The sequence below is a fragment of the Protopterus annectens genome, chromosome 8.part0, assembly GCF_019279795.1.
Source record: "Protopterus annectens isolate FY-2018-M chromosome 8.part0, PAN1.0, whole genome shotgun sequence".
NCBI lineage: Eukaryota > Metazoa > Chordata > Ceratodontiformes > Protopteridae > Protopterus > Protopterus annectens.
Window position 1 is genome coordinate 1957598743 of NC_056741.1, and position 13323 is coordinate 1957612065.

At 41.7% G+C, this 13323-nt stretch overlaps 1 protein-coding gene across 2 annotated transcripts in view; it reads right to left on the reverse strand.

Annotated features, from left to right (window-relative positions):
- Window positions 1-13323, reverse strand: part of TAT (tyrosine aminotransferase) — a 261202-nt gene that overhangs the window by 11008 nt on the left and 236871 nt on the right. The gene's annotated exons all lie outside the window — the stretch shown is intronic.

Sequence of the window (13323 nt, forward strand, 5' to 3'; positions counted from 1 at the left end):
ACAAGAGCGGTCCCAGGACTGAACCCTGAGGTACTCAACTTGTCACTCATCTGGAGCTGGATTTGGAGTTGGCTACTTTTAAAGTGTGGGTTCTGTCAGTAAGCCAGTTGGCAACCCATTGAGTGACGTAGAGATTAATGCCCAGCTTAGTAAGTTATCTATGATTCCAGAGTGGGGGATGGTGTTGAAGGCCTTGACGAGGTCCAGATAGGTTGTGTGGGCCAACTTACCCTTGTTCACAGCTCTGGAGACTGATTCAAAGAAGTCAGTCAGGTTCAGGAGACAAGATTGTCCCTTCACAAACCCAAACTGGGTGGGGTGCAGTGTTTGAAGGTTGCCAATGTCTTTGCTTATAAGTTCCATGATATTTCCTTGATATTTCTTTTTTATATAATACCAGAGGGATACACAAAAGTTGACTTTTTTTTGAGGTGGGAAGGTAGGCAGGCAAGAACTAATTCCAGATATTCATTTAAGACTAGCACTGCATAGCACCCCCACTCCCATTGGTCTCCTTTTCTTCTTTCCAAACACTCTCAGCAGTCTACTTTCCAGACTGTCCCACACCCCCCACATACACCCTTCTGCAAATTCCTTTGTCATCTGCCACTGTCTTCATTCCTCTTTTAAGATTTTCTGAGAAGATCCACTCTGGTATAGAGCTAGTAAATTTTATGAATGATCTTTAACCATGCCCCTCACCAGGCCTTTTGTATTGGACTACATAAATTCATGTTCTGACAAAATGGAAGTAAAAGCAAAAATGAAATAGGAAGTGCTACTAAGATAAAATGTTTGTTTAGATTTATGAAGAACACAAATGTCTGAGTGTCTTGCTTTAAGCACATCTATTGTATCCAGCTACGTCAGCTGTTTTAGTTTTTGTTATGGCTTCCGGTTTGACCATCTTGTAGTTCCAACTTACTATCATCTGAGGGCCAGATTCCAAAAGACTTACTCTCAGTGTGAGTGACTAACTCCTCTGTAAGGACACTCTATAAATCAGGCTTATACTAGAGGAAGTCACACTGACAGCTAGGCTTTTAGAGTCTGGCCGACATGTTAGCTTTTTTCTGAATACTGAATGTGTTTTCTTTCCAAAAAATTCACATTATTAGTGGGTTCAGCTGGGGTAATGCTCACTTTACTTATCAATGAAGGTGTTTTTCACCAGAGTGTACTATGTGACTGCAGAGGATAAAATGAACATTCCTTAAGTTCATTCAATGGTGCATTGTTATTATTGCATGAACTCACACAACAGGTAGAACATGTTATTGTATGAATGATATTTGGGAGGACTTTTCTTATAACTGTTTTATGCAAAGTGTGCAAAGGTCTGAGTAGGTGAGCAGGATATTAGGAAGTCAGTTTTTTGTGTTTTGCTTTTTACGGTGTACCATCTTCACTTCACTCAGTAATATTGTGAACTTGCCTTTGCTCTGTTAATGTTTGCAAGTTCAAGTGTATGGTGAGACCCAGAGTAATTCCTTTTAATTAATTTAATAGCCAGGACTTTTTTACTAAGTAACACTTGCTCCCATGGATAATTTAATTTTATATGGAAAGAATATACACCTTGTCAAACAAAGAGCCAAGCTGATTTTCAATGTGCATAGTCTGATAAAATTCCTACTGGCATCAGTTAGGACAAATAATGTCTCACAGCAGGTAGAGGCCTTACTTGATTATACTATGTTGTTTGTATACAACTTAACAGTCACAGAATGCCAATTGCTTTTAGTGGTATTACGCAGTAGGTTGAAATGCCATGTTTATAAACAAACTTCTGTTATATCTTTTTAAACTGTTTTATACCACTGCTAGCTTGCCACATACAAACTCCTACTTAATGATTTTAACTTCTGAAGCAACAGGGAATGAATTTCAGGCATGTGTGCTTTGACTATCCAATCTGTTTTCAAATTAACAGGGCAGGCACTTTAGTTTGATGCATTTGAATCACCCATTGCTTATAAAAATCCCTCCTACAACCAGGTCACTGGGTCACCATACAAAACTGAGGGTACCTCCTCTAAAATAGGTTCCTTCTTAATCAGCTGTCAATGATGGCTAATCTGGAAGCCATATACATTTCCATATAACAACAGTGAATTCTTCTGACTGCTTTTCCAGCTTATACTTTGTTTCTAATAAACAGCTCTGCTACTTAGATGACTTATAGCTATGTGTTTGCTTGTTTGTGGTTGGCTTCCTGATGCCTTTTTTGGGGGGTGTAAAGGGGTACTAAACTTCTCTACATTCTTTATTCTGTTAAGGTTTTGAGAAAATGTACTATACCACTCTGTTATAGAACTATTATATTTCATAAATGTTTTCTCCTGCAAAATAAACCTTAGAAAAATGGTTAGCAAAAGCCTATTCTGAGAATGAAAACATATTTCCACTGATTCTGTAGCCTGCAGAAACTGCAACATGATTTTACCACAGTACAGATGTAGGTTTCCCCTCTTCTATTTTCCTGATGCTTACCATCATCTGCCACCATCTCTTTTCCTCAGTCGCTGGGCCTACTGGGCCCACATTAAACTCTGCTGTGCTCAATCCAAACCATGTGCAGGACCAGTGAGGAGATTGAGGATGCTGCTGCTATATCATACTGCTGCTGGGAAGTGTACCATAGCCACCTCTCTCCCCCAGCAGCAGTCTTGTGAGCTCCGCAATGGATGCTTTCTGGAGATGCATGTACAATCTCTCAGCAAGTCGGTATACCACTAGCAGCACGGAGCTCACTAGGCTCTTAATGCTGCTATTGCAGTGAGCCTAGGCAGCCACCCTCCATGCAGGAAGAGTGACCTGACATCAGTTCTTCACTCCCACCTTCCCCTGCCCAGTCCCTCCATCACCCACATTGCTAGTCAAACACAGGTCATCTGGGGTATAGTCAGTGCTTATCCTTCTGTGCCATAGGGCCAAAGGCTGAAATGTAGTTTGATGTATTTGATTCTTTTTCATTTTCAAAGGAACGGCAGTATACTTTATGCTGTTTAAAGTACAACGTTTTCTCAAACATTCGACAATATTTACTTAATGCACATATTAGAACTTTGGTATTGTAATTAAATGGTACAACTGAATTGTAGTGGTGAAAGTAATATTTAAAGTTCTAATATAGCTAATAGAAAAAAATTGACACCCCAGCCACTAATCATGCTGGGTTACTTCCTTTTATAATAAATATAATTCTGGGTAAGTTAAGATGCGTAAGTAAATGAGACATTTTAGCATGATTTTATCAGAAAATAATTTTGCAGTAGTAGTTTGCCTATCATCTGATTATCTAATGCACTTGCTAAGGTGATGCCAGTGAGCTCAAAATGCTGCCTGCCAGACAGAGCTCTTCATTCAAGATTGCTGTAGTAGAGTATTTAACTTTTTCAGACATGCAATCATTTTTGCATCTAATATATTAAAACGTGGTTCAGTAGCCGAGTCCCCAGTATGGCTGATTCTGCTCCCTTAAGAATTTTTTTTAACTCTTTACTATTTGCCAGTGCTGTATTATTTTTTTTACTTCAACATGCATGGTTTTGATTAATAGTTTTATATTCTTCTGAAATTTGAATTATAATATGATATTTCTCAAAGTAAGACAGGGACCAACAGTACATTTGGTTTTATAACAAAATTAAATAGCTTCAGTGTGTATTAAAAGATTTCCTTTAAAAGCTTGAGGTCCTCTTAATTTCCTTTTAGGGACAAGAGGTAAACTGTTAACTTGTTTTTTTCTGTTTGTGTACAACTTAGTCATAGACGGCCGAATGCTTTTAGTGGTATTATATTGAGATGCCATGTGTTATAAACAAATTTCTGTTCTATCTTTTTTTAATTGCTTTATACCTTTATATGTATCTAGTCTGACTGAATACTATGTTCCAACTGGAGATCTTTATTGAACCAGAGGCAGAGCTACTTGTTTTTCCTGCTGGAATAATCAACTATCTAAGGCAAAATAAAAAAAATAAAGCACTAAGGCGATATTGTAAGGATCATCCAAACACAGTTATTAAGAGAATTTATAGCAGATTAAAATATATATATATATTTTTCTAAATTAATATATACATCAAGATCTTCTCAGAAAATAAAACTTGCTAAAAATGTAAAGGGTAACAATAAGGGTCTATATAAATATTTGTGAAATTATGGATTAGATGCAACATCTTCTTCTTCTCTTTCGGCTGTTGCCATTAGGGGCCGCCACTGCAGATCATCTGTTTCCATTTCTTCCTGTCCTCTGCATATTGCTCTGTCACACCAACCACCTGCATGTCCTCTATCACCACATCCATAAACCTTATCTTAGGCCTTCCTCTTACCTGGCAGCTCTGTCCTTAGCATCCTTTTCCCAATATACCCAGCATCCCTCCTCAGCACACGTCCAAACCAATGCAATCTCGCCTCTCTGACGTTGTCTCCAAACCTTCCAACCTGAGCTGACCCTCTAATATACTGATTCCTAATCCTGTCCATACTTGTCACACCCAGTGCAAATCTTAACATCTTTAACTCTACCACTTTCAGCTATGACTCCTGCCTTTTTGTCAATGCCACCGTCTCCAACCCATACAACATATCTGGTCTCACTACCCTCTTGTAGACCTTCCCTTTCACTCTTACTGGTACCTGTCTGTCACAAATCACTCTTGACACTCTTCTCCACCTACTCCACCCTGCCTGTACTCTCTTCCTTACCTCTCTTCCACACTCACCATTACTCTGAACTGTTGATCCCAAGTATTTAAACTCATCCACCTTCGCCACCTCTACTCCCTGCATCCTCACCATTCCTCTATCCTCCCTCTCATTCACACACATATATTCTGTCTTAGTCCTGCTGACCTTCATTCCACATCTCTTTATAGCATATCTCCACCTCTCCAGGGTCTCCTTCACCTGTTCCCTACTCTCACCACAGATCACAATGTCATCTGCAAACATCATAGTCCATGGGGACTCCTGTCTGATCTCGTCTGTCAACCTGTCCATCACCATTGCAAATAAAGAAGGGCTCAGAGCTGATCCTTGATGTAATCCCACCTCCACCTTAAACGCATCCGTCATTCCCACCACAGACCTCACCGCTGTCACACTACCCTCGTACATATCCTGTACCACTCTTACATACTTCTCTGATACTCTTGACTTCCTCATACAATACCACAATTCCTCTTTAGGCACCCTGTCATATGCTTTCTCTAAGTCCACAAAGACGCAATTCAACTTCTTCTGACCTTCTCTGTACTTCTCCATCAACACTACCAGAGCAAACATTGCATCTGTAGTACTCTTTCCTGGCATGAAACCATACTGCTGATCACTAATCATCATATCCCTTATTAACCTAGCTTCCACTACTCTTTCCCATAACTTCATGCTGTGACTGATCAATTTAATCCCTCTATAGTTACTACAGCTCTGCACATCACCCTTACTCTTAAAGATAGGTACCAAAACACTTTTTCTCCATGGCCTCCTCTCACTTTCCAAGATTTCATTAAACAATCTAGTTAAAAATTCCACTGCCATTTCTCCTAAACACCTCCATGCTTCCACAGGTATGTCATCTGGACCAACAGCCTTTCCATTCGTAATCCTCTTCATAGCTGTCCTTACTTCCTCCTTGCTAATCCACTGCACTTCATGATTCACTATCACACATCATTCAACCTCCTCTCCCTCTCATTCCCTTCATTCATCAGCCTCTCAAAGTACTCTTTCCATCTGCTCAACACACTCTCATAGGTTCATAGGTTCGTACTAGGCTATCTGCCCTAAGGCATTTATAAGCCTAGCCAGAGTGTATGTGGCTTACACCACCCCTTAGGATGAGAATACTACGCCCTTTTAAGGTTTAGTTTACTATGTCTCTGTCTAGTAGTGACACAGAGATGACCCCCGGGGTAAACCTACGATCTCCCATCCACTCATTGAGATTTCTCTTGAATAGAGTCAGTGAGGGGCTCTGCCTAACATGGACTGGGATTCTGTTCCAGAGTGTAGGGAGCCTCTGGGTTATGAATCTGTCCCTCCAGCACATCCTATTTATTTCTGTGTTGAGGTTTAAGTCACTTGTTCTCATGGCTCTGATGGATTTGGATTTTCTGAGGTGGAGCATGTCCATTAATTCAGGATTGGACATGGCCTTGTACGTCAGGCACAGATCACCTCTGAGTAGGCGGTATGCGACTGAATAGAGCTGGAGTTTTTTCAGTCGGGCAGCATATGACATATGTTTAAGACCCTTTATCCTCTTGGTGAGGAACTTTTGGGGTCTTTTCAACTGCTGCAGGTGTCGGGTGAGATACATCCCAAATGGGGCATTGTACTCAATCATTGGCCTGATAAGAGAAGAGTACAGGGGCACAATGACCTCTCTTGATCTAGATGTGAAACCCTTCATGATAAGGTGGGCAATATAGAAGGTCTTCCTAACCACTTTGGCAATGTGAGTGTCAAATGAGAGGTTACTGTCAACCTGGGTCCCTAGGTCCCTGATTACCTCTTCCGTACTTAATGGATTACCGCCTATGTGGTAATTTGTCGGTACCTTGTTTTTCCCAAAGGGTATGACTATACATTTTTTGGCGTTCAGCTTAAGGCCATGGCTCTGGCACCAATTGTCCATTTCTATGAGGCCTCTCTGAAGGATGTTTGTGTCCGCTGGAGTATCAATTATGGCGCCCAGTTTGCAGTCATCTGCAAACCTTGTCAGCCACAATCCTCCTATGTTTGCCTGTACCTCGGAAAAATAAATGCCGAACAAGAGGGGTCCCAGGACTGAGCCCTGTGGGACACCGCTTGTGACTGGCTTAGAGTCTGACATAGCTCCAGCAACTCTGACCCTGTGGGTTCTGTCCTTGAGCCAGTTTGCAACCCATCTTGTGACATATGGGTTTACATTTAAGCTGGTGAGTTTGTCGAGTGGGGTATTGTGTCAAAGGCTTTTGCAAGGTCAAGGTAGGCTGTGTGAACTGCCTTACCCTCATCAATGGCCTTAGTGACTGTTTCAAAAAAGTCGACCAAGTTCAAAAGGCAGGATCTGCCCTTGACAAAGCCAAATTGGGTAGGATCCAATGTCTGTAGGTCCCCAATGTCTTTGTTTATGAGTTCCATAATGATCCTCTCCATAGCTTTGCAGACCAGGCTCGTCAAGCTTATGGGGCGGTAATTTCCAGGGTCCGTAGAAGCACCGCCTTTGTGAAGTGGGACCACTGTTGCCGTACGCCACTCTTTAGGTGCGTATCCTGTAGTAAGGCTAAGATTAAACAGCAGCCTTATGTGTGGGTTTAGTTCCTCTTTGAGTTCATGTAGCACACAGCCCGGGACACCATCCGGTCCCATTGATGCTGTGTTTTTAGCTTTAGAGAGGGCGGCTCTCACCTGGGCATCTGAGATGTTAGGGAGGCTACACTCTGCTGGGATAGTTATTTCTCCTTTTGGGGGGGAGGGGGAGGAGAAATTTGCACTGAACCTGTCTGCCAGAATGTTGGCAATGTCAGTGGGTTCAGTGTATTTTGTGTCATTTTGGAGTAACTCTGAGCATATCTGGGAGTTTCCACCCAGGTTTCTAACATAGCTAAAGAATGCCTTGTAATTGTCTTTTGTGTCTTTTGCGATTTTTCTCTCAAAGTTGGCCTTGGATGATTTTATGAGTGATCGTAGTTTTTTGCTAGTACTGATCAGAGACGCCTTCCCTTTTAAGGATTTTGCTCTGTCATGTAGTAGCTTCCTCCTCCTGTGTAAAGTTTGTTTATGGCTGGGGTCCACCAGACCGGGCGCCTGCCTTTGGGGGAATGGGTCTTGGTTTTATTTGGGATTGCATGATCCATGCATTCTTGAAGGTGCCCATAGAAGGCATTTGCAAAGGATTCAGCAGTGTGGGTTGTGGTTTCCACTGGCCCAAGGGCCTTGAAGGATACCACTTCAGTCTTAAGAAGTGTGAAGTTTGCTTTTGAGAAGTTCTTCACTGTGGTCTTTTGTGCAGGGGGTGGGGGCGGGATGTGGATTTCCAGTGAGATTAATTTATGGTCTGATCTTACCAAAGAGGGATATACTTCCGGTGTGGAGTATTTTGTCCCCATGTTTTTGATGATCAGGTCTAGTATATTGTCTCCTCTTGTGGGAATGGTGACTAGTTGTTCCATTGCATTTGAGTTTATGAATTCTTAGAACCTTTGGGCTAGGGTGTTGGGGCTTGAGTAATGTTCCCAGTCTATGTTTGGGTAGTTGAAGTCTCCCAAAATGATGGTATTTGGAGAGATATTCATACTCTCCAGTGTCTTCAGGAAGGCTGTGTGGAGTTTGAGAGGGTGGTCTGTAGCATGCTACAAACTGTAAGGCAGTTTTGCCTATGGTTAGTTGCACCTGGATAGTCTCCGATGCTTCGTGCGTTGCCACTAACCTGGAGGTGTGGGTATCTTTGATGAAAATGGATACTCCTCCTCCTTTTGTGGTTCGGTCCAAGTTTTGGGGCCGGAAAGCATGATATGAGGTAAAACCTGATAATGCTGGGGTGCTCTCAGGAGCCTTGAACCAGGTTTCAGTCACTGCACAGACATCAGTGTTCTCCATACTGAGGAGGGCTTCGAGGGCATGCATCTTGAGGTTTACACTTCTGGCATTGAGCAGCATTACCCTTAGTTTTTTTCCACTTGTGTTTTCTAGGGAGGTAGGTTTGTCATTTGAGCCTTGCCTAAAAAAGGCACTATGGGGGTGGCAAGAGCCTTGGCCAATATCCGGAAGCCCAGGGGTGACAGGTGCAAGCCATCCCTTGCAAAGCAGCGTGGCTTGTCAAGCATGTCATCCCAAGCAGACAGACATTGGATCCCCTTAGAATGACACCAGTAATTAAGCCAATTGTTAAAACTGATCATTTTGTCTTTGTACTGTGGCATCATTCTTGGTGAGGGTAAGATGCTGCTCAGGGTCAGGGTCATACCGCCTGGGCTACATAATCAGAGAGCTCCTCTATGTCTCTTTTCATGTAGTCCAGGGAGGTACGTCTCAGGTCGTTCACACCTGCATGTACAATGACTGAGTCATATTTGTACTTGCTGTGGAGTGACCTGAGTGCTTGTGTTATGTGGCGGATTCTAGCTCCCGACAGGCAGCTTACTGTGACCTTTTCCTTGTTCAGTCTGGTGAGCGGGACGTCAGTGTGTCTGACTATGGGGTCACCTATTACAAGTGTGTCTGGCATGTTGTTTGGCCTTAAGGGCTGTGACTGTTTAGCACACTGACTTTGTGAACTATGTGTTGCATGTGCTATGTCTTGAGGTGGTGGTTGCTTGGGTGTCTGCTTTGGAGGCCTCTGTTGTTTTGGTAGATTTTTAATCAGCGCCTCCGAGTATGTTTTTGTGTGTTTATGTGTTTGGTTTGCTGTTGTGATAGTTCTATGTGAGACTGGGTTTGTGGTGTGCGTGGTTACCTTCTCCTCCTGACTGGTCTTGCCAGTTCTGAATTGAGAGAGCTCAGCCTCCAGTTTGGCTATATAGTTGCATCTCTCGCATATATTTGTATTTGTTAGGAGGAGGAGATGGTTGTCTGTGTACATGAGGCAAGTGTAACATTGCCTCAAGATTCCCAGATTCACCAGCTGAACAGGAGAGGACGCCAGCAACTGACCCTTCGACATGCTAGAAATAGTGAAAAAGATTGCTGTGTAACTGAGTCAGAAAGGACCTATAGGGAGATGTGTACTCAACAGAATTTAGGTGAATGAAGTACTTCCTTTTGTTTAAGAGTGCTTTACCTGTATAAAAATGCTTTAGGAGCAAGTGCTGAGCTTTTCAGATAGAGTATAGGCTGTTTAGATTGCAAGTAGAACAGTTCTAAGGGAAAAATTGAAGAGCAGACTTGGCGGAGCCAGAAAAAGTTTAACCTTGTTTAACCGGCGCTGTGCTATGCGCACGACCGCGCAAAGCCGTGCAAACGCAGATTTTAAGCAGTGAACTACAAAAGAGCTAGGGATGGTCCCAAACAACCAATTACTACAGCTTCTTGTGCTGAAGTCACTTCCCCCAAGGACAGGTAGGCTGCTCAAGGCTCCCCACTCCCACTGGTGAGCAAAGAAACTTCCTTCTATCCAAGTAAGGTAATGGACAACACAGGAACTACACCACAGCCCAGAATACAGCAATGCCTGTATACTGGTCTAAACTAGTCGAGAAAGGCAGGAAAACAAGGATTATTTTTTTGTTTTTTTGTTTTTTTTGTAGAAATACACAGAAAATGCATAGACAGTGATAAATTAGTTACACAGGCTAGCACACTTTAGTGGGCAGCCTCCACAGTTAAATTAAACAAACAAAGAAAGCAAACTTTCGATTAAATTCGACTAAATGTAACTTTAAGTGCAGATTTAAAAATAAATGCAGTAATCAGAAAAAAAAACAGTTCAGGCTAGTTTAAAGTAAGCAACAGAAGCTATTTCCAGTGAAGAAAAAGCAAATATACTTAAATCCAGAAGGTAGTCCCTTTTTCGAGTTCCTTGCTGCTAGGACCACTCTGTAAACTCACGTGGAGCTTGTCTGAGCAGTATAGCCAGAAAAAAACACCCAGAGTTGGATTTTAAGCAGTGAACTACAAAAGAGCTAGGAATGGTCCCAAACAACCAATTACTACAGCTTCTTGTGCTGAGGTCACTTCCCCCAAGTACAGGTAGGCTGCTCAAGGCTCCCCACTCCCACTGTTGAGCAAAGAAACTTCCTTCTATCTAAGTAAGGTAATGGACAACACAGGAACTACACCACAGCCCAGAATACAGCAATGCCTGTATACTGGTCTAAACTAGTCGAGAAAGGCGGGAAAACAAGGATTATTTTTTTGTTTTTTTGTTTTTTTGTAGAAATACACAGAAACTGCAGAGACAGTAATAAATTAGTTACACAGGCTAGCCCACTTTAGTGGGCAGCCTCCACAGTTAAATTAAACAAACAAACAAGCAAACTTTCGATTAAATTCGACTAAATGTAACTTTAAGTGCAGATTTAAAAATAAATGCAGTAATCAGAAAAAAAACAGTTCAGGCTAGTTTAAAGTAAGCAACAGAAGCTATTTCCAGTGAAAAAAAAGCAAATATACTTAAATCCAGAAGGTAGCCACTTTTTCGAGTTCCTTGCTGCTAGGACCACTCTGTAAACCCACGTGGAGCTTGTGAATATGTTTCCCTCATTTTCCTTTATCGCCCTTACCTGCTGCATATCTTTACTAGCTCAGTCCCTCTGTCTAGCTATTCGCTACAGGTCCTTTTCTCCCTCCTTAGTGTCCAACCTTTCATACAACTCTTCATACGCCTTATCCTTCGCCACTTCTCTCTTTACCATGCATCTCATCTCCTTATACTCCTGTCTACTTTCTTCATCTCTCTGACAATCCCACTTCTTCTTCTTCACCAACCTCTTTCTTTGTATACTCTCCTGTACTTCCTCATTCCACCACCAGGTCTCCTTGTCCTCCTTCCTCTTTCCAGATGACACACCAAGCACCTTTCTAGCCATCTCCCTTACTAGCTCTGCTGTAGTTACCCAGCTATTTGGTAACTCTTCACTGCCACCCAGTGCCTGTCTTAACTCTTCCCTGAACTCATATGTAGGTATGTATGTGTGTGTTTGTGTATGGTTATACTAGTTTACGTCGACATTCCAAAACTGACACCACAGTATGATGAAAAGGCGAATGTCGATGTGCTAGATATGCATGTACTGAAAAACAAATTTGGAGCATGCAAAACTGAAAACAACGACAGACAACCCCCCCCCCCCAGCAAACTATATATAATAACTATGAAATTGCAAAAAATTGAGCAAAGGGAATAGTCCCAAACCCCAAGAATTGTGTGATATTACACACCTGTTGACAGTCTCATTAGTCAACCAAAAACAGTCAACTGAACAGATGTCAACCAAACACACTGTCAACCGAAGCATCTATATATCAATAGATAGATATAGATATATAGGAGCACTTATATCAGTCAAACTTCAATTTTGTCAACACACTTTGATAGAAGAGACATTCAAGATGGCTCCACACTGAGTAACAGCTTGTTTCTAGCTCTCCCAGTGTGAAAACAGAAGCACAGCAGAGAAGGGCAGTGGTCTTGTGTTTATGGGTAAATTTCAGTAACTTGCTAATAAGTGCACTGCATATATACCAGGAATAAAGAAATACAGAAGACCTGGAAAAAATGGCTACAAAAAGTGAGGAAGAAACACTGACTGAGGAAAGTTCTGCAGCTTTTCAGCAAAAAGCCATGTAACCTTCAGACATGACTTCCAATAACCTACAGAAAGATATAAGACAACTGCATACAAACCTGGTTGAAATAGACAAAACACTGATGAAGTATATCAACACAAACAACAAAAGGCAGGAAAAAATGGATGAAGCTTTAAACAGATATTCAGATGAGATGATACAGCTGCAAAAATCAGAGTTCAAAATGAAGGAAAGGCTGGCTGAATATAAGACTGCTCAGGAAGAGGTGTTTCAAAAAATAATAGAATTAGAGGACAGAGCACATAGGGAAAACCTGAGAGTTTCAGCTATATCAGAGAAGCTGGAAGGAACAGACTGTATTAATTTTATGACAGCACAAATAAGCAACAGGACTGCTACTCCACAGCAGGAGTTGTTAGTTGAAAGGGCACATCATGTGTATGCGCCAAACCTAGCTTTAAGAAAGCAGCCTAGACTTTTAATAGTAAACATGCAATCCTACCAGCAAAAGGAGGTGATTCTGACAAAACTGTGGCAGAAGGACAAAATACTAAAAGTGGGAAATAGCAGAGTGTTTGTGGAGAATGATTACTCATTGTACACCAGGCAGAAGAGGAGTACATTCATTCCACTATTCAGGGAATGTCAAGACACAAGTGTGAAATTCATACTGCTGTATCCAGCTGTGTTTAAGGTATTCCTCCCTGGTGGGACAAAATCATTCCCAAGGAGGAAATACAAAAGTTTGTCCAACAAAAAGTGAGCTGTGAAACAGAAGGAAATGCTGCTTCTTGTTTTTCTGGTAATAAAGACCACAGAGAGACTGTACCTGTTAATCTTTTTCCAGTATGTTAATCCTTTTCCAGTATCTCAGTGGAAAATATTAGACAGAAGGAAGGGAACACAAGAATTGACTAGAAGAATTGAAACTACATTGGAAATGAAGCAGAGATAGGACCTGGGTGATGGAGAAGAACAGTAATAAAACCAGTAACTTAATTTGGGATTACAGTGCAATAATTATATTTGTGAAATATGACAGAACAAGAAAATCTGTTAATATTGGACTTTTTCAAAATG